Genomic DNA, 22,636 nt, shown 5'->3' with positions numbered 1-22,636 from the left:
AACTGCCAAAAGTCAGATTTTTACCGAAATTGTGGCCCCGGGGCTTAGGGATTTTTTCAAAAAAATCTTTTTCTGCCGGTTAAGTTGTGGGGGGCTGATTTCTTGTCGTGTGATAAAACGCCTTCTGTTTCCTTCGCCAAACCTTTCAGGGGAGCATTTGCAACCTTTTGGCACCATTTTTGAGTGATCTGCCAAAAGTCAGACTTTTGCTGAAATTGTGACCCCGGGGCTTAGGGGTTTTTTCAAAAAAATCTTTTTCTGCTGGTTAAGTTGTTGAGGGCTGATTTCTTGTCCTGTGATAAAAAGCCTCCTGTTTCGACCGCCAAACCTTTCAGGGGAGCATTTGCAACCTTTTGGCACCATTTTTGAGTGAACTGCCAAAAGTCAGACTTTTGTTGAAATTGTGACCCCGGGGCTTAGGCATTTTTTCAAAAAAATCTTTTTCTGCCGGTTAAATTGTGGAGGGCTGATTTCTTGTCCTGTGATAAAACGCCTTCTGTTTCGACCGCCAAACCTTTCAGGCGAGCATTTGCAACCTTTTGGCACCATTTTTGAATGAACTGCTAAAAGTCAGATTTTTGCTGAAATTGTGTCCCCGGGCCTTAGGAATTTTTTCAAAAAAATCTTTTTCTGCCGGTAAAGTTGTGGGGGGCTGATTTCTTGTCCTGTGTTAAAACGCCTTCTGTTTCGACCGCCAAACCTTTCAGGCGAGCATTTGCAACCTTTTGGCACCATTTTTGAGTGATCTGCCAAAAGTCAGATTTTTCCTGAAATTGTGACCCCGGGGCTTAGGGATTTTTTTAAAAAAAAAAATTTTGCCGGTTAAGTTGATGAGGGCTGATTTCTTGTCCTATGATAAAAAGACTTCTGTTTCGACCGCCAATCCTTTCAGGGGAGCATTTGCAACCTTTTGGCACCATTTTTGAGTGAACTGCCAAAGGTCAGATTTTTGCTGAAATTGTGTCCCCGGGCCTTAGGAATTTTTTCAAAAAATTTTTTTCTGCCGGTTAAGTTGCTGAGGGCTGATTTCTTGTCCTGTGATAAAACGCCTTCTGTTTAGACCGCCAAACCTTTCAGGGGAGCATTTGCAACCTTTTGGCACCATATTTGAGTGATCTGCCAAAAGTCAGACTTTTGTTGAAATTGTGACCCCGGGGCTTAGGCATTTTTTCAAAAAAATCTTTTTCTGCCGGTTAAGTTGCTGAGGGCTGATTTCTTGTCCTGTGATAAAAAGCCTCCTGTTTCGACCGAAAAACTTTCAGGGGAGCATTTGCAACCTTTTGGCACCATTTTTGAGTGAACTGCCAAAAGTCAGACTTTTGTTGAAATTGTGACCCCGGGGCTTAGGCATTTTTTCAAAAAAATCTTTTTCTGCCGGTTAAGTTGTGGAGGGCTGATTTCTTGTCCTGTGATAAAACGCCTTCTGTTTCGACCGCCAAACCTTTCAGGCGAGCATTTGCAACCTTTTGGCACCATTTTTGAATGAACTGCCAAAAGTCAGATTTTTGCTGAAATTGTGTCCCCGGGCCTTAGGAATTTTTTCAAAAAAATCTTTTTCTGCCGGTAAAGTTGTGAGGGGCTGATTTCTTGTCCTGTGATAAAACGCCTTCTGTTTCGACCGCCAAACCTTTCAGGGGAGTATTTCCAACGTTTTGGCACCATTTTTGAGTGAACTGCCAAAAGTCAGACTTTTGCTGAAATTGTGACCCCGGGGCTTAGGGATTTTTTCAAAAAAAAATTTTTTTTTGGCGGTTAAGTTGTTGGGGGCTGATTTATTGTCCTGTGATAAAACGCCTTCTGTTTCGACCGCCACACCTTTCAGGGGAACATTTGCAACCTTTTGGCACCATTTTGAGTGAGCTGCCAAAAGTCAGACTTTTGCTGAAATTGTGACCCCGGGGCTTAGGCATTTTTTCAAAAAAATCTTTTTCTGCCGGTTAAGTTGTGGAGGGCTGATTTCTTGTCCTGTGATAAAAAGCCTTCTGTTTCCTTCGCCAAACCTTTCAGGGGAGCATTTTCAACCTTTTCGCACCATTTTTGAGTGAACTGCCAAAAGTCAGACTTTTGCTGAAATTGTGACCTCGGGGCTTAGGGATTTTTTCAAAAATATCTTTTTCTGCCGGTTAAGTTGTGGAGGGCTGATTTCTTGTTCTGTGATAAAAAGCCTTCTGTTTCCTTCGCCAAACCTTTCAGGGGAGCATTTGCACCCTTTTGGCACCATTTTTGAATGAACTGCCAAAAGTCAGACTTTTGTTGAAATTGTGACCCCGGGGCTTAGGGGTTTTTTCAAAAATATCTTTTTCTGCCGGTTAAGTTGTGGGGGGCTGATTTCTTGTACTGTGAAAAAACGCCTTCTGTTTCGACCGCCAAACTTTTCAGGGGAACATTTGCAACCTTTTGGCACCATTTTTGAGTGATCTGCCAAAAGTCAGATTTTTCCTGAAAATGTGACCCCGGGGCTTAGGCATTTTTTCAAAAAAATCTTTTTCTGCCGGTTAAGTTGTGGAGGGCTGATTTCTTGTCCTGTGATAAAAAGCCTTCTGTTTCCTTCGCCAAACCTTTCAGGGGAGCATTTTCAACCTTTTGGCACCATTTTTGAGTGAACTGCCAAAAGTCAGACTTTTGCTGAAATTGTGACCCCGGGGCTTACAGATTTTTTCAAAAAAATCTTTTTCTGCCGGTTAAGTTGTGGAGGGCTGATTTCTTGTTCTGTGATAAAAAGCCTTCTGTTTCCTTCGCCAAACCTTTCAGGGGAGCATTTTCAACCTTTTGGCACCATTTTTGAGTGAACTGCCAAAAGTCAGACTTTTGCTGAAATTGTGACCCCGGGGCTTAGGCATTTTTTCAAAAAAATCTTTTTCTGCCGCTTAAGTTGTGGGGGGCAGATTTCTTGTCCTCTGATAAAACGCCTTCTGTTTCGACCGCCAAAACTTTCAGGGGAGCATTTGCAACCTTTTGGCACCATTTTTGAGTGATCTGCCAAAAGTCAATTTTTTGCTGAAATTGTGACCTCGAGGCTTAGGCATTTTTTCAAAAAAATCTTTTTCTGCCGGTTAAGTTGTGGGGGGCTGATTTCTTGTCCTGTGATAAAACGCCTTTTGTTTCGACCGCCAAATCTTTCAGGGGAGCATTTGCAACATTTTGGCACCATTTTTGAGTGATCTGCCAAAAGTCAGACTTTTGCTGAAATTGTGACCCCGGGGTTTAGGGATTTTTTCAAAAAAATCTTTTTCTGCCGGTTAAGTTGTGGAGGGCTGATTTCTTTTCCTGTGATAAAAAGTCTTCTGTTTCGACCGCCAAAACGTTCAGGGGAGCATTTGCAACCTTTTGGCACCATTTTTGAGTGAACTGCCAAAAGTCAGATTTTTGCTGAAATTGTGTCCCCGGGCCTTAGGAATTTTTTCAAAAAAATTTTTTCTGCTGGTTAAGTTGCTGAGGGCTGATTTCTTGTCCTGTGATAAAATGACTTCTGTTTAGACCGCCAAAGCTTTCAGGGGAGCATTTGCAACCTTTTGGCACCATTTTTGAGTAATCTGCCAAAAGTCAGACTTTTGCTGAAATTGTGACCCCGGGGCTTAGGGGTTTTTTCAAAAAAATCTTTTTCTGCTGGTTAAGTTGTTGAGGGCTGATTTCTTGTCCTGTGATAAAAATCCTCCTGTTTCGACCGCCAAACCTTTCAGGGGAGCATTTGCAACCTTTTGGCACCATTTTTGAGTGAACTGCCAAAAGTCAGACTTTTGCTGAAATTGTGACCCCGGGGCTTAGGGGTTTTTTCAAAAAAATCTTTTTCTGCCGGTTAAGTTGTTGAGGGCTGATTTCTTGAACTGTGATAAAAATCCTCCTGTTTCGACCGCCAAACCTTTCAGGGGAGCATTTGCAACCTTTTGGCACCATTTTTGAGTGAACTGCCAAAGGTCAGATTTTTGCTGAAATTGTGTCCCCGGGCCTTAGGAATTTTTTCAAAAAATTTTTTTCTGCCGGTTAAGTTGCTGAGGGCTGATTTCTTGTCCTGTGATAAAACGCCTTCTGTTTAGACCGCCAAACCTTTCAGGGGAGCATTTGCAACCTTTTGGCACCATATTTGAGTGATCTGCCAAAAGTCAGACTTTTGTTGAAATTGTGACCCCGGGGCTTAGGCATTTTTTCAAAAAAATCTTTTTCTGCCGGTTAAGTTGCTGAGGGCTGATTTCTTGTCCTGTGATAAAAAGCCTCCTGTTTCGACCGAAAAACTTTCAGGGGAGCATTTGCAACCTTTTGGCACCATTTTTGAGTGAACTGCCAAAAGTCAGACTTTTGTTGAAATTGTGACCCCGGGGCTTAGGCATTTTTTCAAAAAAATCTTTTTCTGCCGGTTAAGTTGTGGAGGGCTGATTTCTTGTCCTGTGATAAAACGCCTTCTGTTTCGACCGCCAAACCTTTCAGGCGAGCATTTGCAACCTTTTGGCACCATTTTTGAATGAACTGCCAAAAGTCAGATTTTTGCTGAAATTGTGTCCCCGGGCCTTAGGAATTTTTTCAAAAAAATCTTTTTCTGCCGGTAAAGTTGTGAGGGGCTGATTTCTTGTCCTGTGATAAAACGCCTTCTGTTTCGACCGCCAAACCTTTCAGGGGAGTATTTCCAACGTTTTGGCACCATTTTTGAGTGAACTGCCAAAAGTCAGACTTTTGCTGAAATTGTGACCCCGGGGCTTAGGGATTTTTTCAAAAAAAAATTTTTTTTTGGCGGTTAAGTTGTTGGGGGCTGATTTATTGTCCTGTGATAAAACGCCTTCTGTTTCGACCGCCACACCTTTCAGGGGAACATTTGCAACCTTTTGGCACCATTTTGAGTGAGCTGCCAAAAGTCAGACTTTTGCTGAAATTGTGACCCCGGGGCTTAGGCATTTTTTCAAAAAAATCTTTTTCTGCCGGTTAAGTTGTGGAGGGCTGATTTCTTGTCCTGTGATAAAAAGCCTTCTGTTTCCTTCGCCAAACCTTTCAGGGGAGCATTTTCAACCTTTTCGCACCATTTTTGAGTGAACTGCCAAAAGTCAGACTTTTGCTGAAATTGTGACCTCGGGGCTTAGGGATTTTTTCAAAAATATCTTTTTCTGCCGGTTAAGTTGTGGAGGGCTGATTTCTTGTTCTGTGATAAAAAGCCTTCTGTTTCCTTCGCCAAACCTTTCAGGGGAGCATTTGCACCCTTTTGGCACCATTTTTGAATGAACTGCCAAAAGTCAGACTTTTGTTGAAATTGTGACCCCGGGGCTTAGGGGTTTTTTCAAAAATATCTTTTTCTGCCGGTTAAGTTGTGGGGGGCTGATTTCTTGTACTGTGAAAAAACGCCTTCTGTTTCGACCGCCAAACTTTTCAGGGGAACATTTGCAACCTTTTGGCACCATTTTTGAGTGATCTGCCAAAAGTCAGATTTTTCCTGAAAATGTGACCCCGGGGCTTAGGCATTTTTTCAAAAAAATCTTTTTCTGCCGGTTAAGTTGTGGAGGGCTGATTTCTTGTCCTGTGATAAAAAGCCTTCTGTTTCCTTCGCCAAACCTTTCAGGGGAGCATTTTCAACCTTTTGGCACCATTTTTGAGTGAACTGCCAAAAGTCAGACTTTTGCTGAAATTGTGACCCCGGGGCTTACAGATTTTTTCAAAAAAATCTTTTTCTGCCGGTTAAGTTGTGGAGGGCTGATTTCTTGTTCTGTGATAAAAAGCCTTCTGTTTCCTTCGCCAAACCTTTCAGGGGAGCATTTTCAACCTTTTGGCACCATTTTTGAGTGAACTGCCAAAAGTCAGACTTTTGCTGAAATTGTGACCCCGGGGCTTAGGCATTTTTTCAAAAAAATCTTTTTCTGCCGCTTAAGTTGTGGGGGGCAGATTTCTTGTCCTCTGATAAAACGCCTTCTGTTTCGACCGCCAAAACTTTCAGGGGAGCATTTGCAACCTTTTGGCACCATTTTTGAGTGATCTGCCAAAAGTCAATTTTTTGCTGAAATTGTGACCTCGAGGCTTAGGCATTTTTTCAAAAAAATCTTTTTCTGCCGGTTAAGTTGTGGGGGGCTGATTTCTTGTCCTGTGATAAAACGCCTTTTGTTTCGACCGCCAAATCTTTCAGGGGAGCATTTGCAACATTTTGGCACCATTTTTGAGTGATCTGCCAAAAGTCAGACTTTTGCTGAAATTGTGACCCCGGGGTTTAGGGATTTTTTCAAAAAAATCTTTTTCTGCCGGTTAAGTTGTGGAGGGCTGATTTCTTTTCCTGTGATAAAAAGTCTTCTGTTTCGACCGCCAAAACGTTCAGGGGAGCATTTGCAACCTTTTGGCACCATTTTTGAGTGAACTGCCAAAAGTCAGATTTTTGCTGAAATTGTGTCCCCGGGCCTTAGGAATTTTTTCAAAAAAATTTTTTCTGCTGGTTAAGTTGCTGAGGGCTGATTTCTTGTCCTGTGATAAAATGACTTCTGTTTAGACCGCCAAAGCTTTCAGGGGAGCATTTGCAACCTTTTGGCACCATTTTTGAGTAATCTGCCAAAAGTCAGACTTTTGCTGAAATTGTGACCCCGGGGCTTAGGGGTTTTTTCAAAAAAATCTTTTTCTGCTGGTTAAGTTGTTGAGGGCTGATTTCTTGTCCTGTGATAAAAATCCTCCTGTTTCGACCGCCAAACCTTTCAGGGGAGCATTTGCAACCTTTTGGCACCATTTTTGAGTGAACTGCCAAAAGTCAGACTTTTGCTGAAATTGTGACCCCGGGGCTTAGGGGTTTTTTCAAAAAAATCTTTTTCTGCCGGTTAAGTTGTTGAGGGCTGATTTCTTGAACTGTGATAAAAATCCTCCTGTTTCGACCGCCAAACCTTTCAGGGGAGCATTTGCAACCTTTTGGCACCATTTTTGAGTGAACTGCCAAAAGTCAGACTTTTGTTGAAATTGTGACCCCGGGGCTTAGGCATTTTTTCAAAAAAATCTTTTTCTGCCGGTTAAGTTGTGGAGGGCTGATTTCTTGTCCTGTGATAAAACGCCTTCTGTTTCGACCGCCAAACCTTTCAGGCGAGCATTTGCAACCTTTTGGCACCATTTTTGAATGAACTGCCAAAAGTCAGATTTTTGCTGAAATTGTGTCCCCGGGCCTTAGGAATTTTATCAAAAAAATCTTTTTCTGCCGGTAAAGTTGTGGGGGGCTGATTTCTTGTCCTGTGATAAAACGCCTTCTGTTTCGACCGCCAAACCTTTCAGGGGAGCATTTGCAACCTTTTGGCACCATTTTTGAGTGAACTGCCAAAAGTCAGACTTTTGCTGAAATTGTGACCCCGGGGCTTAGGGATTTTTTCAAAAAAAATCTTTTTCTGCCGGTTAAGTTGTGGAGGGCTGATTTCTTGTTCTGTGATAAAAAGCCTTCTGTTTCCTTCGCCAAACCTTTCAGGGGAGCATTTGCACCCTTTTGGCACCATTTTTGAATGAACTGCCAAAAGTCAGACTTTTGTTGAAATTGTGACCCCGGGGCTTAGGGTTTTTTTTCAAAAAAATCTTTTTCTACTGGTTAAGTTGTTGAGGGCTGATTTCTTGTCCTGTGATAAAAATCCTTCTGTTTCGACCGCCAAACCTTTCAGGGGAGCATTTGCAACCTTTTGGCACCATTTTTGAGTGAACTGCCAAAAGTCAGATTTTTCCTGAAATTGTGACCCCGGGGCTAAGGGATTTTTTCAAAAATATCTTTTTCTGCCGGTTAAGTTGTGGGGGGCTGATTTCTTGTACTGTGAAAAAACGCCTTCTGTTTCGACCGCCAAACTTTTCAGGGGAACATTTGCAACCTTTTGGCACCATTTTTGAGTGATCTGCCAAAAGTCAGATTTTTCCTGAAAATGTGACCCCGGGGCTTAGGCATTTTTTCAAAAAAATCTTTTTCTGCCTGTTAAGTTGTGGAGGGCTGATTTCTTGTCCTGTGATAAAAAGCCTTCTGTTTTCTTCGCCAAACCTTTCAGGGGAGCATTTTCAACCTTTTGGCACCATTTTTGAGTGAACTGCCAAAAGTCAGACTTTTGCTGAAATTGTGACCCCGGGGCTTACAGATTTTTTCAAAAAAATCTTTTTCTGCCGGTTAAGTTGTGGAGGGCTGATTTCTTGTTCTGTGATAAAAAGCCTTCTGTTTCCTTCGCCAAACCTTTCAGGGGAGCATTTTCAACCTTTTGGCACCATTTTTGAGTGAACTGCCAAAAGTCAGACTTTTGCTGAAATTGTGACCCCGGGGCTTAGGCATTTTTTCAAAAAAATCTTTTTCTGCCGCTTAAGTTGTGGGGGGCTGATTTCTTGTCCTCTGATAAAACGCCTTCTGTTTCGACCGCCAAAACTTTCAGGGGAGCATTTGCTACCTTTTGGCACTATTTTTGAGTGATCTGCCAAAAGTCAATTTTTTGCTGAAATTGTGACCTCGGGGCTTAGGCATTTTTTCAAAAAAATCTTTTTCTGCCGGTTAAGTTGTGGGGGGCTGATTTCTTGTCCTGTGATAAAACGCCTTTTGTTTCGACCGCCAAATCTTTCAGGGGAGCATTTGCAACATTTTGGCACCATTTTTGAGTGATCTGCCAAAAGTCAGACTTTTGCTGAAATTGTGACCCCGGGGTTTAGGGATTTTTTCAAAAAAATCTTTTTCTGCCGGTTAAGTTGTGGAGGGCTGATTTCTTTTCCTGTGATAAAAAGTCTTCTGTTTCGACCGCCAAAACGTTCAGGGGAGCATTTGCAACCTTTTGGCACCATTTTTGAGTGAACTGCCAAAAGTCAGATTTTTGCTGAAATTGTGTCCCCGGGCCTTAGGAATTTTTTCAAAAATTTTTTTTCTGCCGGTTAAGTTGCTGAGGGCTGATTTCTTGTCCTGTGATAAAATGACTTCTGTTTAGACCGCCAAAGCTTTCAGGGGAGCATTTGCAACCTTTTGGCACCATTTTTGAGTGATCTGCCAAAAGTCAGACTTTTGCTGAAATTGTGACCCCGGGGCTTAGGGGTTTTTTCAAAAAAATCTTTTTCTGCTGGTTAAGTTGTTGAGGGCTGATTTCTTGTCCTGTGATAAAAATCCTCCTGTTTCGACCGCCAAACCTTTCAGGGCAGCATTTGCAACCTTTTGGCACCATTTTTGAGTGAACTGCCAAAAGTCAGACTTTTGTTGAAATTGTGACCCCGGGGCTTAGGCATTTTTTCAAAAAAATCTTTTTCTGCCGGTTAAGTTGTTGAGGGCTGATTTCTTGTCCTGTGATAAAAAGCCTTCTGTTTCCTTCGCCAAACCTTTCAGGGGAGCATTTTCAACCTTTTGGCACCATTTTTGAGTGAACTGCCAAAAGTCAGACTTTTGCTGAAATTGTGACCCCGGGGCTTAGGCATTTTTTCAAAAAAATCTTTTTCTGCCGGTTAAGTTGTGGAGGGCTGATTTCTTGTTCTGTGATAAAAAGCCTTCTGTTTCCTTCGCCAAACCTTTCAGGGGAGCATTTGCACCCTTTTGGCACCATTTTTGAATGAACTGCCAAAAGTCAGACTTTTGTTGAAATTGTGACCCCGGGGCTTAGGGGTTTTTTCAAAAAAATCTTTTTCTACTGGTTAAGTTGTTGAGGGCTGATTTCTTGTCCTGTGATAAAAATCCTTCTGTTTCGACCGCCAAACCTTTCAGGGGAGCATTTGCAACCTTTTGGCACCATTTTTGAGTGAACTGCCAAAAGTCAGATTTTTCCTGAAATTGTGACCCCGGGGCTTAGGGATTTTTTCAAAAATATCTTTTTCTGCCGGTTAAGTTGTGGGGTGCTGATTTCTTGTACTGTGAAAAAACGCCTTCTGTTTCGACCGCCAAACTTTTCAGGGGAACATTTGCAACCTTTTGGCACCATTTTTGAGTGATCTGCCAAAAGTCAGATTTTTCCTGAAAATGTGACCCCGGGGCTTAGGCATTTTTTCAAAAAAATCTTTTTCTGCCGGTTAAGTTGTGGAGGGCTGATTTCTTGTCCTGTGATAAAAAGCCTTCTGTTTCCTTCGCCAAACCTTTCAGGGGAGCATTTTCAACCTTTTGGCACCATTTTTGAGTGAACTGCCAAAAGTCAGACTTTTGCTGAAATTGTGACCCCGGGGCTTAGGCATTTTTCCAAAAAAATCTTTTTCTGCCGCTTAAGTTGTGGGGGGCTGATTTCTTGTCCTCTGATAAAACGCCTTCTGTTTCGACCGCCAAACCTTTCAGGGGAGCATTTGCAACCTTTTGGCACCATTTTTGAGTGATCTGCCAAAAGTCAATTTTTTGCTGAAATTGTGACCTCGGGGCTTAGGCATTTTTTCAAAAAAATCTTTTTCTGCCGGTTAAGTTGTGGGGGGCTGATTTCTTGTCCTGTGATAAAACGCCATTTGTTTCGACCGCCAAATCTTTCAGGGGAGCATTTGCAACATTTTGGCACCATTTTTGAGTGATCTGCCAAAAGTCAGACTTTTGCTGAAATTGTGACCCCGGGGCTTGGGGATTTTTTCAAAAAAATCTTTTTCTGCCGGTTAAGTTGTGGAGGGCTGATTTCTTTTCCTGTGATAAAAAGTCTTCTGTTTCGACCGCCAAAACGTTTAGGGGAGCATTTCCAACCTTTTGGCACCATTTTTGAGTGAACTGCCAAAAGTCAGATTTTTGCTGAAATTGTGTCCCCGGGCCTTAGGAATTTTTTCAAAAAAATTTTTTCTGCCGGTTAAGTTGCTGAGGGCTGATTTCTTGTCCTGTGATAAAATGACTTCTGTTTAGACCGCCAAAGCTTTCAGGGGAGCATTTGCAACCTTTTGGCACCATTTTTGAGTGATCTGCCAAAAGTCAGACTTTTGCTGAAATTGTGACCCCGGGGCTTAGGGGTTTTTTCAAAAAAATCTTTTTCTGCTGGTTAAGTTGTTGAGGGCTGATTTCTTGTCCTGTGATAAAAATCCTCCTGTTTCGACCGCCAAACCTTTCAGGGGAGCATTTGCAACCTTTTGGCACCATTTTTGAGTGAACTGCCAAAAGTCAGACTTTTGTTGAAATTGTGACCCCGGGGCTTAGGCATTTTTTCAAAAAAATCTTTTTCTGCCGGTTAAGTTGTGGAGGGCTGATTTCTTTTCCTTTGATAAAAGGCCTTCTGTTTCGACCGCCAAACCTTTCAGGCGAGCATTTGCAACCTTTTGGCACCATTTTTGAATGAACTGCCAAAAGTCAGATTTTTGCTGAAATTGTGTCCCCGGGCCTTAGGAATTTTATCAAAAAAATCTTTTTCTGCCGGTAAAGTTGTGGGGGGCTGATTTCTTGTCCTGTGATAAAACGCCTTCTGTTTCGACCGCCAAACCTTTCAGGGGAGCATTTGCAACCTTTTGGCACCATTTTTGAGTGAACTGCCAAAAGTCAGACTTTTGCTGAAATTGTGACCCCGGGGCTTAGGGATTTTTTCAAAAAAAATTTTTTTTTTGGCGGTTAAGTTGTGGGGGGCTGATTTCTTGTCCTGTGATAAAACGCCTTCTGTTTCGACCGCCACACCTTTCAGGGGAGCATTTGCAACCTTTTGGCACCATTTTGAGTGAACTGCCAAAAGTCAGACTTTTGCTGAAATTGTGACCCCGGGGCTTAGGGATTTTTTCAAAAAAATCTTTTTCTGCCGGTTAAGTTGTGGGGGGCTGATTTCTTGTCCTGTGATAAAACGCCTTCTGTTTCAACCGCCAAACCTTTCAGGGGAGCATTTGCAACCTATTGGCACCATTTTTGAGTGATCTGCCAAAAGTCAGACTTTTGCTGAAATTGTGACCCCGGGGCTTAGGCATTTTTTCAAAAAAATCTTTTTCTGCCGGTTAAGTTGTGGAGGGCTGATTTCTTGTCCTGTGATAAAACGCCTTCTGTTTCGACCGCCAAACCTTTCAGGCGAGCATTTGCAACCTTTTGGCACCATTTTTGAGTGATCTGCCAAAAGTCAGATTTTTCCTGAAATTGTGACCCCGGGGCTTAGGGATTTTTTCAAAAAAAAAAAATTTGCCGGTTAAGTTGATGAGGGCTGATTTCTTGTCCTATGATAAAAAGACTTCTGTTTCGACCGCCAATCCTTTCAGGGGAGCATTTGCAACCTTTTGGCACCATTTTTGAGTGAACTGCCAAAAGTCAGATTTTTGCTGAAATTGTGTCCCCGGGCCTTAGGAATTTTTTCAAAAAATTTTTTTCTGCCGGTTAAGTTGCTGAGGGCTGATTTCTTGTCCTGTGATAAAACGCCTTCTGTTTCGACCGCCAAACCTTTCAGGGGAGCATTTGCAACCTTTTGGCACCATTTTTGAGTGATCTGCCAAAAGTCAGACTTTTGCTGAAATTGTGACCCCGGGGCTTAGGGGTTTTTTCAAAAAAATCTTTTTCTGCTGGTTAAGTTGTTGAGGGCTGATTTCTTGTCCTGTGATAAAAAGCCTCCTGTTTCGACCGCCAAACCTTTCAGGGGAGCATTTGCAACCTTTTGGCACCATTTTTGAGTAAACTGCCAAAAGTCAGACTTTTGTTGAAATTGTGACCCCGGGGCTTAGGCATTTTTTCAAAAAAATCTTTTTCTGCCGGTTAAGTTGTGGAGGGTTGATTTCTTGTCCTGTGATAAAACGCCTTCTGTTTTGACCGCCAAACCTTTCAGGCGAGCATTTGCAACCTTTTGGCACCATTTTTGAATGAACTGCCAAAAGTCAGATTTTTGCTGAAATTGCGTCCCCGGGCCTTAGGAATTTTTCAAAAAAATCTTTTTCTGCCGGTTAAGTTGTTGAGGGCTGAGTTCTTGTCCTGTGATAAAACGCCTTCTGTTTCGACCGCCAAACCTTTCAGGCGAGCATTTGCAACCTTTTGGCACCATTTTTGAGTGATCTGCCAAAAGTCAGATTTTTCCTGAAATTGTGACCCCGGGGCTTAGGGATTTTTTCAAAAAAAATTTTTTTTTTGGCGGTTAAGTTGTGGGGGGCTGATTTCTTGTCCTGTGATAAAACGCCTTCTGTTTCGACCGCCACACCTTTCAGGGGAGCATTTGCAACCTTTTGGCACCATTTTGAGTGAACTGCCAAAAGTCAGACTTTTGCTGAAATTGTGACCCCGGGGCTTAGGGATTTTTTCAAAAAAATCTTTTTCTGCCGGTTAAGTTGTGGGGGGCTGATTTCTTGTCCTGTGATAAAACGCCTTCTGTTTCAACCGCCAAACCTTTCAGGGGAGCATTTGCAACCTATTGGCACCATTTTTGAGTGATCTGCCAAAAGTCAGACTTTTGCTGAAATTGTGACCCCAGGGCTTAGGCATTTTTTCAAAAAAATCTTTTTCTGCCGGTTAAGTTGTGGAGGGCTGATTTCTTGTCCTGTGATAAAACGCCTTCTGTTTCGACCGCCAAACCTTTCAGGCGAGCATTTGCAACCTTTTGGCACCATTTTTGAGTGATCTGCCAAAAGTCAGATTTTTCCTGAAATTGTGACCCCGGGGCTTAGGGATTTTTTCAAAAAAAAAAATTTTGCCGGTTAAGTTGATGAGGGCTGATTTCTTGTCCTATGATAAAAAGACTTCTGTTTCGACCGCCAATCCTTTCAGGGGAGCATTTGCAACCTTTTGGCACCATTTTTGAGTGAACTGCCAAAAGTCAGATTTTTGCTGAAATTGTGTCCCCGGGCCTTAGGAATTTTTTCAAAAAATTTTTTTCTGCCGGTTAAGTTGCTGAGGGCTGATTTCTTGTCCTGTGATAAAACGCCTTCTGTTTAGACCGCCAAACCTTTCAGGGGAGCATTTGCAACCTTTTGGCACCATTTTTGAGTGATCTGCCAAAAGTCAGACTTTTGCTGAAATTGTGACCCCGGGGCTTAGGGGTTTTTTCAAAAAAATCTTTTTCTGCTGGTTAAGTTGTTGAGGGCTGATTTCTTGTCCTGTGATAAAAAGCCTCCTGTTTCGACCGCCAAACCTTTCAGGGGAGCATTTGCAACCTTTTGGCACCATTTTTGAGTAAGCTGCCAAAAGTCAGACTTTTGTTGAAATTGTGACCCCGGGGCTTAGGCATTTTTTCAAAAAAATCTTTTTCTGCCGGTTAAGTTGTGGAGGGCTGATTTCTTGTCCTGTGATAAAACGCCTTCTGTTTTGACCGCCAAACCTTTCAGGCGAGCATTTGCAACCTTTTGGCACCATTTTTGAATGAACTGCCAAAAGTCAGATTTTTGCTGAAATTGCGTCCCCGGGCCTTAGGAATTTTTCAAAAAAATCTTTTTCTGCCGGTTAAGTTGTTGAGGGCTGAGTTCTTGTCCTGTGATAAAACGCCTTCTGTTTCGACCGCCAAACCTTTCAGGCGAGCATTTGCAACCTTTTGGCACCATTTTTGAGTGATCTGCCAAAAGTCAGATTTTTCCTGAAATTGTGACCCCGGGGCTTAGGGATTTTTTCAAAAAAAAAAATTTTGCCGGTTAAGTTGATGAGGGCTGATTTCTTGTCCTATGATAAAAAGACTTCTGTTTCGACCGCCAATCCTTTCAGGGGAGCATTTGCAACCTTTTGGCACCATTTTTGAGTGAACTGCCAAAAGTCAGATTTTTGCTGAAATTGTGTCCCCGGGCCTTAGGAATTTTTTCAAAAAAAATTTTTCTGCCGGTTAAGTTGCTGAGGGCTGATTTCTTGTCCTGTGATAAAACGCCTTCTGTTTAGACCGCCAAACCTTTCAGGGGAGCATTTGCAACCTTTTGGCACCATTTTTGAGTGATCTGCCAAAAGTCAGACTTTTGCTGAAATTGTGACCCCGGGGCTTAGGGGTTTTTTCAAAAAAATCTTTTTCTGCTGGTTAAGTTGTTGAGGGCTGATTTCTTGTCCTGTGATAAAAAGCCTCCTGTTTCGACCGCCAAACCTTTCAGGGGAGCATTTGCAACCTTTTGGCACCATTTTTGAGTAAACTGCCAAAAGTCAGACTTTTGTTGAAATTGTGACCCCGGGGCTTAGGCATTTTTTCAAAAAAATCTTTTTCTGCCGGTTAAGTTGTGGAGGGCTGATTTCTTGTCCTGTGATAAAACGCCTTCTGTTTTGACCGCCAAACCTTTCAGGCGAGCATTTGCAACCTTTTGGCACCATTTTTGAATGAACTGCCAAAAGTCAGATTTTTGCTGAAATTGCGTCCCCGGGCCTTAGGAATTTTTCAAAAAAATCTTTTTCTGCCGGTTAAGTTGTTGAGGGCTGAGTTCTTGTCCTGTGATAAAAAGACTTCTGTTTAGACCGCCAAACCTTTCAGGGGAGCATTTGCAACCTTTTGGCACCATTTTTGAATGAACTGCCAAAAGTCAGACTTTTGCTGAAATTGCGTCTCCAGGCCTTAGGAATTTTTCAAAAAAATCTTTTTCTGCCGGTTAAGTTTTTGAGGGCTGATTTCTTGTCCTGTGATAAAACGCCTTCTGTTTCGACCGCCAAACCTTTCAGGGGAGCATTTGCAACCGTTTGGCACCATTTTTGAGTGAACTGCCAAAAGTCAGATTTTTCCTGAAAATGTGACCCCGGGGCTTAGGCATTTTTTCAAAAAAATCTTTTTCTGCCGGTTAAGTTGTGGAGGGCTGATTTCTTGTCCTGTGATAAAAAGCCTTCTGTTTCCTTCGCCAAACCTTTCAGGGGAGCATTTGCAACCTTTTGGCACCATTTTTGAGTGATCTGCCAAAAGTCAAATTTTTCCTGAAATTGTGACCCCGGGGCTTAGGGATTTTTTCAAAAAAAAAAAAAATTCTGCCGGTTAAGTTGTTGAGGGCTGATTTCTTGTCCTGTGATAAAACGCCTTCTGTTTCTAACGCCAAACCTTTCAGGGGAGCATTTGCAACCTTTTTGCACCATTTTTGAGTTAATTTGCCAAAAGTCAGATTTTTCCAGAAATTGTGACCACGGGGCTTAGGCATTTTTTCAAAAAAATCTTTTTCTGCCGGTTAAGTTGTGGGGGGCTGATTTCTTTTCCTGTGATAAAACGCATTCTGTTTCGACCGCCAAACCTTTCAGGCGAGCATTTGCACCCTTTTGGCACCATTTTTGAGTGAACTGCCAAAAGTCAGACTTTTGTTGAAATTGTGACCCCGGGGCTTACGGATTTTTTCAAAAAAATCTTTTTCTGCCATTTAAGTTGTGGGGGGCTGATTTCTTGTCCTGTGATAAAACGCCTTCTGTTTCGACCGCCAAACCTTTCAGGCGAGCATTTGCAACTTTTTGGCACCATTTTTGAGTGAACTGCCAAAAGTCAGATTTTTCCTGAAATTGTGACCCCGGGGCTTAGGCATTTTTTCAAAAAAATCTTTTTCTGCCAGTTAAGTTGTGGAGGGCTGATTTCTTGTTCTGTGATAAAAAGCCTTCTGTTACCTTCGCCAAACCTTTCAGGGGAGCATTTGCAACCTTTTGGCACCATTTTTGAGTGATCTGCCAAAAGTCAGATTTTTCCTGAAATTGTGACCCCGGGGCTTAGGGATTTTTTCAAAAAAAAAAAAAAAATTCTGCCGGTTAAGTTGTGGAGGGCTGATTTCTTGTCCTGTGATAAAAAGGCTTCTGTTTCCTTCGCCAAACCTTTCAGGGGAGCATTTGCAACCTTTTGGCACCATTTTTGAGTGAACTGCCAAAAGTCAGATTTTTCCTGAAATTGTGACCCCGGGGGTTAGGCATTTTTTCAAAAAAATCTTTTTCTGCCGGTTAAGTTGTGGAGGGCTGATTTCTTGTTCTGTGATAAAAAGCCTTCTGTTTCCTTCGCCAAACCTTTCAGGGGAGCATTTGCACCCTTTTGGCACCATTTTTGAATGAACTGCCAAAAGTCAGACTTTTGCTGAAATTGTGACCCCGGGGCTTAGGGGTTTTTTCAAAAAAATCTTTTTCTACTGGTTAAGTTGTTGAGGGCTGATTTCTTGTCCTGTGATAAAAATCCTTCTGTTTCGACCGCCAAACCTTTCAGGGGAGCATTTGCAACCTTTTGGCACCATTTTTGAGTGAACTGCCAAAAGTCAGACTTTTGTTGAAATTGTGACCCCGGGGCTTAGGCATTTTTTCAAAAAAATCTTTTTCTGCCGGTTAAGTTGTGGGGGGCTGATTTCTTCTCCTGTGATAAAAAGCCTTCTGTTTCGACCGCCAAACCTTTCAGGCGAGCATTTGCAACTTTTTGGCACCATTTTTGAGTGAACTGCCAAAAGTCAGATTTTTCCTGAAATTGTGACCCCGGGGCTTAGGCATTTTTTCAAAAAAATCTTTTTCTGCCAGTTAAGTTGTGGAGGGCTGATTTCTTGTTCTGTGATAAAAAGCCTTCTGTTACCTTCGCCAAACCTTTCAGGGGAGCATTTGCAACCTTTTGGCACCATTTTTGAGTGATCTGCCAAAAGTCAGATTTTTCCTGAAATTGTGACCCCGGGGCTTAGGGATTTTTTCAAAAAAAAAAAAAAAATTCTGCCGGTTAAGTTGTGGAGGGCTGATTTCTTGTCCTGTGATAAAAAGGCTTCTGTTTCCTTCGCCAAACCTTTCAGGGGAGCATTTGCAACCTTTTGGCACCATTTTTGAGTGAACTGCCAAAAGTCAGATTTTTCCTGAAATTGTGACCCCGGGGGTTAGGCATTTTTTCAAAAAAATCTTTTTCTGCCGGTTAAGTTGTGGAGGGCTGATTTCTTGTTCTGTGATAAAAAGCCTTCTGTTTCCTTCGCCAAACCTTTCAGGGGAGCATTTGCACCCTTTTGGCACCATTTTTGAATGAACTGCCAAAAGTCAGACTTTTGCTGAAATTGTGACCCCGGGGCTTAGGGGTTTTTTCAAAAAAATCTTTTTCTACTGGTTAAGTTGTTGAGGGCTGATTTCTTGTCCTGTGATAAAAATCCTTCTGTTTCGACCGCCAAACCTTTCAGGGGAGCATTTGCAACCTTTTGGCACCATTTTTGAGTGAACTGCCAAAAGTCAGACTTTTGTTGAAATTGTGACCCCGGGGCTTAGGCATTTTTTCAAAAAAATCTTTTTCTGCCGGTTAAGTTGTGGGGGGCTGATTTCTTCTCCTGTGATAAAAAGCCTTCTGTTTCGACCGCCAAACCTTTCAGGGGAGCATTTGCAACCTTTTGGCACCATTTTTGAGTGAACTGCCAAAAGTCAGACTTTTGCTGAAATTGTGACCCCGGGGCTTACGGTTTTTTTCAAAAAAATCTTTTTCTGCCGGTTAAGTTGTGGGGGGCTGATTTCTTGTCCTGTGAAAAAAACGCCTTCTGTTTCGACCGCCAAACCTTTCAGGCGAGCATTTGCAACCTTTTGGCACCATTTTTGAGTGATCTGCCAAAAGTCAGATTTTTCCTGAAAATGTGACCCCGGGGCTTAGGCATTTTTTCAAAAAAATCTTTTTCTGCCAGTTAAGTTGTGGAGGGCTGATTTCTTGTTCTGTGATAAAAAGCCTTCTGTTACTTTCGCCAAACCTTTCAGGGGAGCATTTGCAACCTTTTGGCACCATTTTTGAGTGATCTGCCAAAAGTCAGATTTTTCCTGAAATTGTGACCCCGGGGCTTAGGGATTTTTTCAAAAAAAAAAAAAAAATTCTGCCGGTTAAGTTGTGGAGGGCTGATTTCTTGTCCTGTGATAAAAAGGCTTCTGTTTCCTTCGCCAAACCTTTCAGGGGAGCATTTGCAACCTTTTGGCACCATTTTTGAGTGAACTGCCAAAAGTCAGATTTTTGCTGAAATTGTGTCCCCGGGCCTTAGGAATTTTTTCAAAAAAAATTTTTCTGCCGGTTAAGTTGCTGAGGGCTGATTTCTTGTCCTGTGATAAAACGCCTTCTGTTTAGACCGCCAAACCTTTCAGGGGAGCATTTGCAACCTTTTGGCACCATTTTTGAGTGATCTGCCAAAAGTCAGACTTTTGCTGAAATTGTGACCCCGGGGCTTAGGGGTTTTTTCAAAAAAATCTTTTTCTGCTGGTTAAGTTGTTGAGGGCTGATTTCTTGTCCTGTGATAAAAAGCCTCCTGTTTCGACCGCCAAACCTTTCAGGGGAGCATTTGCAACCTTTTGGCACCATTTTTGAGTAAGCTGCCAAAAGTCAGACTTTTGTTGAAATTGTGACCCCGGGGCTTAGGCATTTTTTCAAAAAAATCTTTTTCTGCCGGTTAAGTTGTGGAGGGCTGATTTCTTGTCCTGTGATAAAACGCCTTCTGTTTTGACCGCCAAACCTTTCAGGCGAGCATTTGCAACCTTTTGGCACCATTTTTGAATGAACTGCCAAAAGTCAGATTTTTGCTGAAATTGCGTCCCCGGGCCTTAGGAATTTTTCAAAAAAATCTTTTTCTGCCGGTTAAGTTGTTGAGGGCTGAGTTCTTGTCCTGTGATAAAACGCCTTCTGTTTCGACCGCCAAACCTTTCAGGCGAGCATTTGCAACCTTTTGGCACCATTTTTGAGTGATCTGCCAAAAGTCAGATTTTTCCTGAAATTGTGACCCCGGGGCTTAGGGATTTTTTCAAAAAAAAAAATTTTGCCGGTTAAGTTGATGAGGGCTGATTTCTTGTCCTATGATAAAAAGACTTCTGTTTCGACCGCCAATCCTTTCAGGGGAGCATTTGCAACCTTTTGGCACCATTTTTGAGTGAACTGCCAAAAGTCAGATTTTTGCTGAAATTGTGTCCCCGGGCCTTAGGAATTTTTTCAAAAAAATTTTTTCTGCCGGTTAAGTTGCTGAGGGCTGATTTCTTGTCCTGTGATAAAACGCCTTCTGTTTAGACCGCCAAACCTTTCAGGGGAGCATTTGCAACCTTTTGGCACCATTTTTGAGTGATCTGCCAAAAGTCAGACTTTTGCTGAAATTGTGACCCCGGGGCTTAGGGGTTTTTTCAAAAAAATCTTTTTCTGCTGGTTAAGTTGTTGAGGGCTGATTTCTTGTCCTGTGATAAAAAGCCTCCTGTTTTGACCGCCAAACCTTTCAGGGGAGCATTTGCAACCTTTTGGCACCATTTTTGAGTAAACTGCCAAAAGTCAGACTTTTGTTGAAATTGTGACCCCGGGGCTTAGGCATTTTTTCAAAAAAATCTTTTTCTGCCGGTTAAGTTGTGGAGGGCTGATTTCTTGTCCTGTGATAAAACGCCTTCTGTTTTGACCGCCAAACCTTTCAGGCGAGCATTTGCAACCTTTTGGCACCATTTTTGAATGAACTGCCAAAAGTCAGATTTTTGCTGAAATTGCGTCCCCGGGCCTTAGGAATTTTTCAAAAAAATCTTTTTCTGCCGGTTAAGTTGTTGAGGGCTGAGTTCTTGTCCTGTGATAAAAAGACTTCTGTTTGGACCGCCAAACCTTTCAGGGGAGCATTTGCAACCTTTTGGCACCATTTTTGAATGAACTGCCAAAAGTCAGACTTTTGCTGAAATTGCGTCTCCAGGCCTTAGGAATTTTTCAAAAAAATCTTTTTCTGCCGGTTAAGTTGTTGAGGGCTGATTTCTTGTCCTGTGATAAAACGCCTTCTGTTTCGACCGCCAAACCTTTCAGGGGAGCATTTGCAACCGTTTGGCACCATTTTTGAGTGAACTGCCAAAAGTCAGATTTTTCCTGAAAATGTGACCCCGGGGCTTAGGCATTTTTTCAAAAAAATCTTTTTCTGGCGGTTAAGTTGTGGAGGGCTGATTTCTTGTCCTGTGATAAAAAGCCTTCTGTTTCCTTCGCCAAACCTTTCAGGGGAGCATTTGCAACCTTTTGGCACCATTTTTGAGTGATCTGCCAAAAGTCAAATTTTTCCTGAAATTGTGACCCCGGGGCTTAGGGATTTTTTCAAAAAAAAAAAAAAAATTCTGCCGGTTAAGTTGTGGAGGGCTGATTTCTTGTCCTGTGATAAAAAGGCTTCTGTTTCCTTCGCCAAACCTTTCAGGGGAGCATTTGCAACCTTTTGGCACCATTTTTGAGTGAACTGCCAAAAGTCAGATTTTTCCTGAAATTGTGACCCCGGGGGTTAGGCATTTTTTCAAAAAAATCTTTTTCTGCCGGTTAAGTTGTGGAGGGCTGATTTCTTGTTCTGTGATAAAAAGCCTTCTGTTTCCTTCGCCAAACCTTTCAGGGGAGCATTTGCACCCTTTTGGCACCATTTTTGAATGAACTGCCAAAAGTCAGACTTTTGCTGAAATTGTGACCCCGGGGCTTAGGGGTTTTTTCAAAAAAATCTTTTTCTACTGGTTAAGTTGTTGAGGGCTGATTTCTTGTCCTGTGATAAAAATCCTTCTGTTACGACCGCCAAACCTTTCAGGGGAGCATTTGCAACCTTTTGGCACCATTTTTGAGTGAACTGCCAAAAGTCAGACTTTTGTTGAAATTGTGACCCCGGGGCTTAGGCATTTTTTCAAAAAAATCTTTTTCTGCCGGTTAAGTTGTGGGGGGCTGATTTCTTCTCCTGTGATAAAAAGCCTTCTGTTTCGACCGCCAAACCTTTCAGGGGAGCATTTGCAACCTTTTGGCACCATTTTTGAGTGAACTGCCAAAAGTCAGACTTTTGCTGAAATTGTGACCCCGGGGCTTACGGTTTTTTTCAAAAAAATCTTTTTCTGCCGGTTAAGTTGTGGGGGGCTGATTTCTTGTCCTGTGAAAAAAACGCCTTCTGTTTCGACCGCCAAACCTTTCAGGCGAGCATTTGCAACCTTTTGGCACCATTTTTGAGTGATCTGCCAAAAGTCAGATTTTTCCTGAAAATGTGACCCCGGGGCTTAGGCATTTTTTCAAAAAAATCTTTTTCTGCCAGTTAAGTTGTGGAGGGCTGATTTCTTGTTCTGTGATAAAAAGCCTTCTGTTACCTTCGCCAAACCTTTCAGGGGAGCATTTGCAACCTTTTGGCACCATTTTTGAGTGATCTGCCAAAAGTCAGATTTTTCCTGAAATTGTGACCCCGGGGCTTAGGGATTTTTTCAAAAAAAAAAAAAAAAATTCTGCCGGTTAAGTTGTGGAGGGCTGATTTCTTGTCCTGTGATAAAAAGGCTTCTGTTTCCTTCGCCAAACCTTTCAGGGGAGCATTTGCAACCTTTTGGCACCATTTTTGAGTGAACTGCCAAAAGTCAGATTTTTCCTGAAATTGTGACCCCGGGGGTTAGGCATTTTTTCAAAAAAATCTTTTTCTGCCGGTTAAGTTGTGGAGGGCTGATTTCTTGTTCTGTGATAAAAAGCCTTCTGTTTCCTTCGCCAAACCTTTCAGGGGAGCATTTGCACCCTTTTGGCACCATTTTTGAATGAACTGCCAAAAGTCAGACTTTTGCTGAAATTGTGACCCCGGGGCTTAGGGGTTTTTTCAAAAAAATCTTTTTCTACTGGTTAAGTTGTTGAGGGCTGATTTCTTGTCCTGTGATAAAAATCCTTCTGTTTCGACCGCCAAACCTTTCAGGGGAGCATTTGCAACCTTTTGGCACCATTTTTGAGTGAACTGCCAAAAGTCAGACTTTTGTTGAAATTGTGACCCCGGGGCTTAGGCATTTTTTCAAAAAAATCTTTTTCTGCCGGTTAAGTTGTGGGGGGCTGATTTCTTCTCCTGTGATAAAAAGCCTTCTGTTTCGACCGCCAAACCTTTCAGGGGAGCATTTGCAACCTTTTGGCACCATTTTTGAGTGAACTGCCAAAAGTCAGACTTTTGCTGAAATTGTGACCCCGGGGCTTACGGTTTTTTTCAAAAAAATCTTTTTCTGCCGGTTAAGTTGTGGGGGGCTGATTTCTTGTCCTGTGAAAAAAACGCC

The sequence above is a fragment of the Podarcis pityusensis genome (genome assembly GCF_964106645.2).
Source record: "Podarcis pityusensis genome assembly, chromosome: 3".
NCBI classification, from domain to species: domain Eukaryota; kingdom Metazoa; phylum Chordata; class Lepidosauria; order Squamata; family Lacertidae; genus Podarcis; species Podarcis pityusensis.
The sequence above is the reverse complement of the archived record's forward strand: the minus strand, read 5'-3'. Positions refer to the sequence as shown.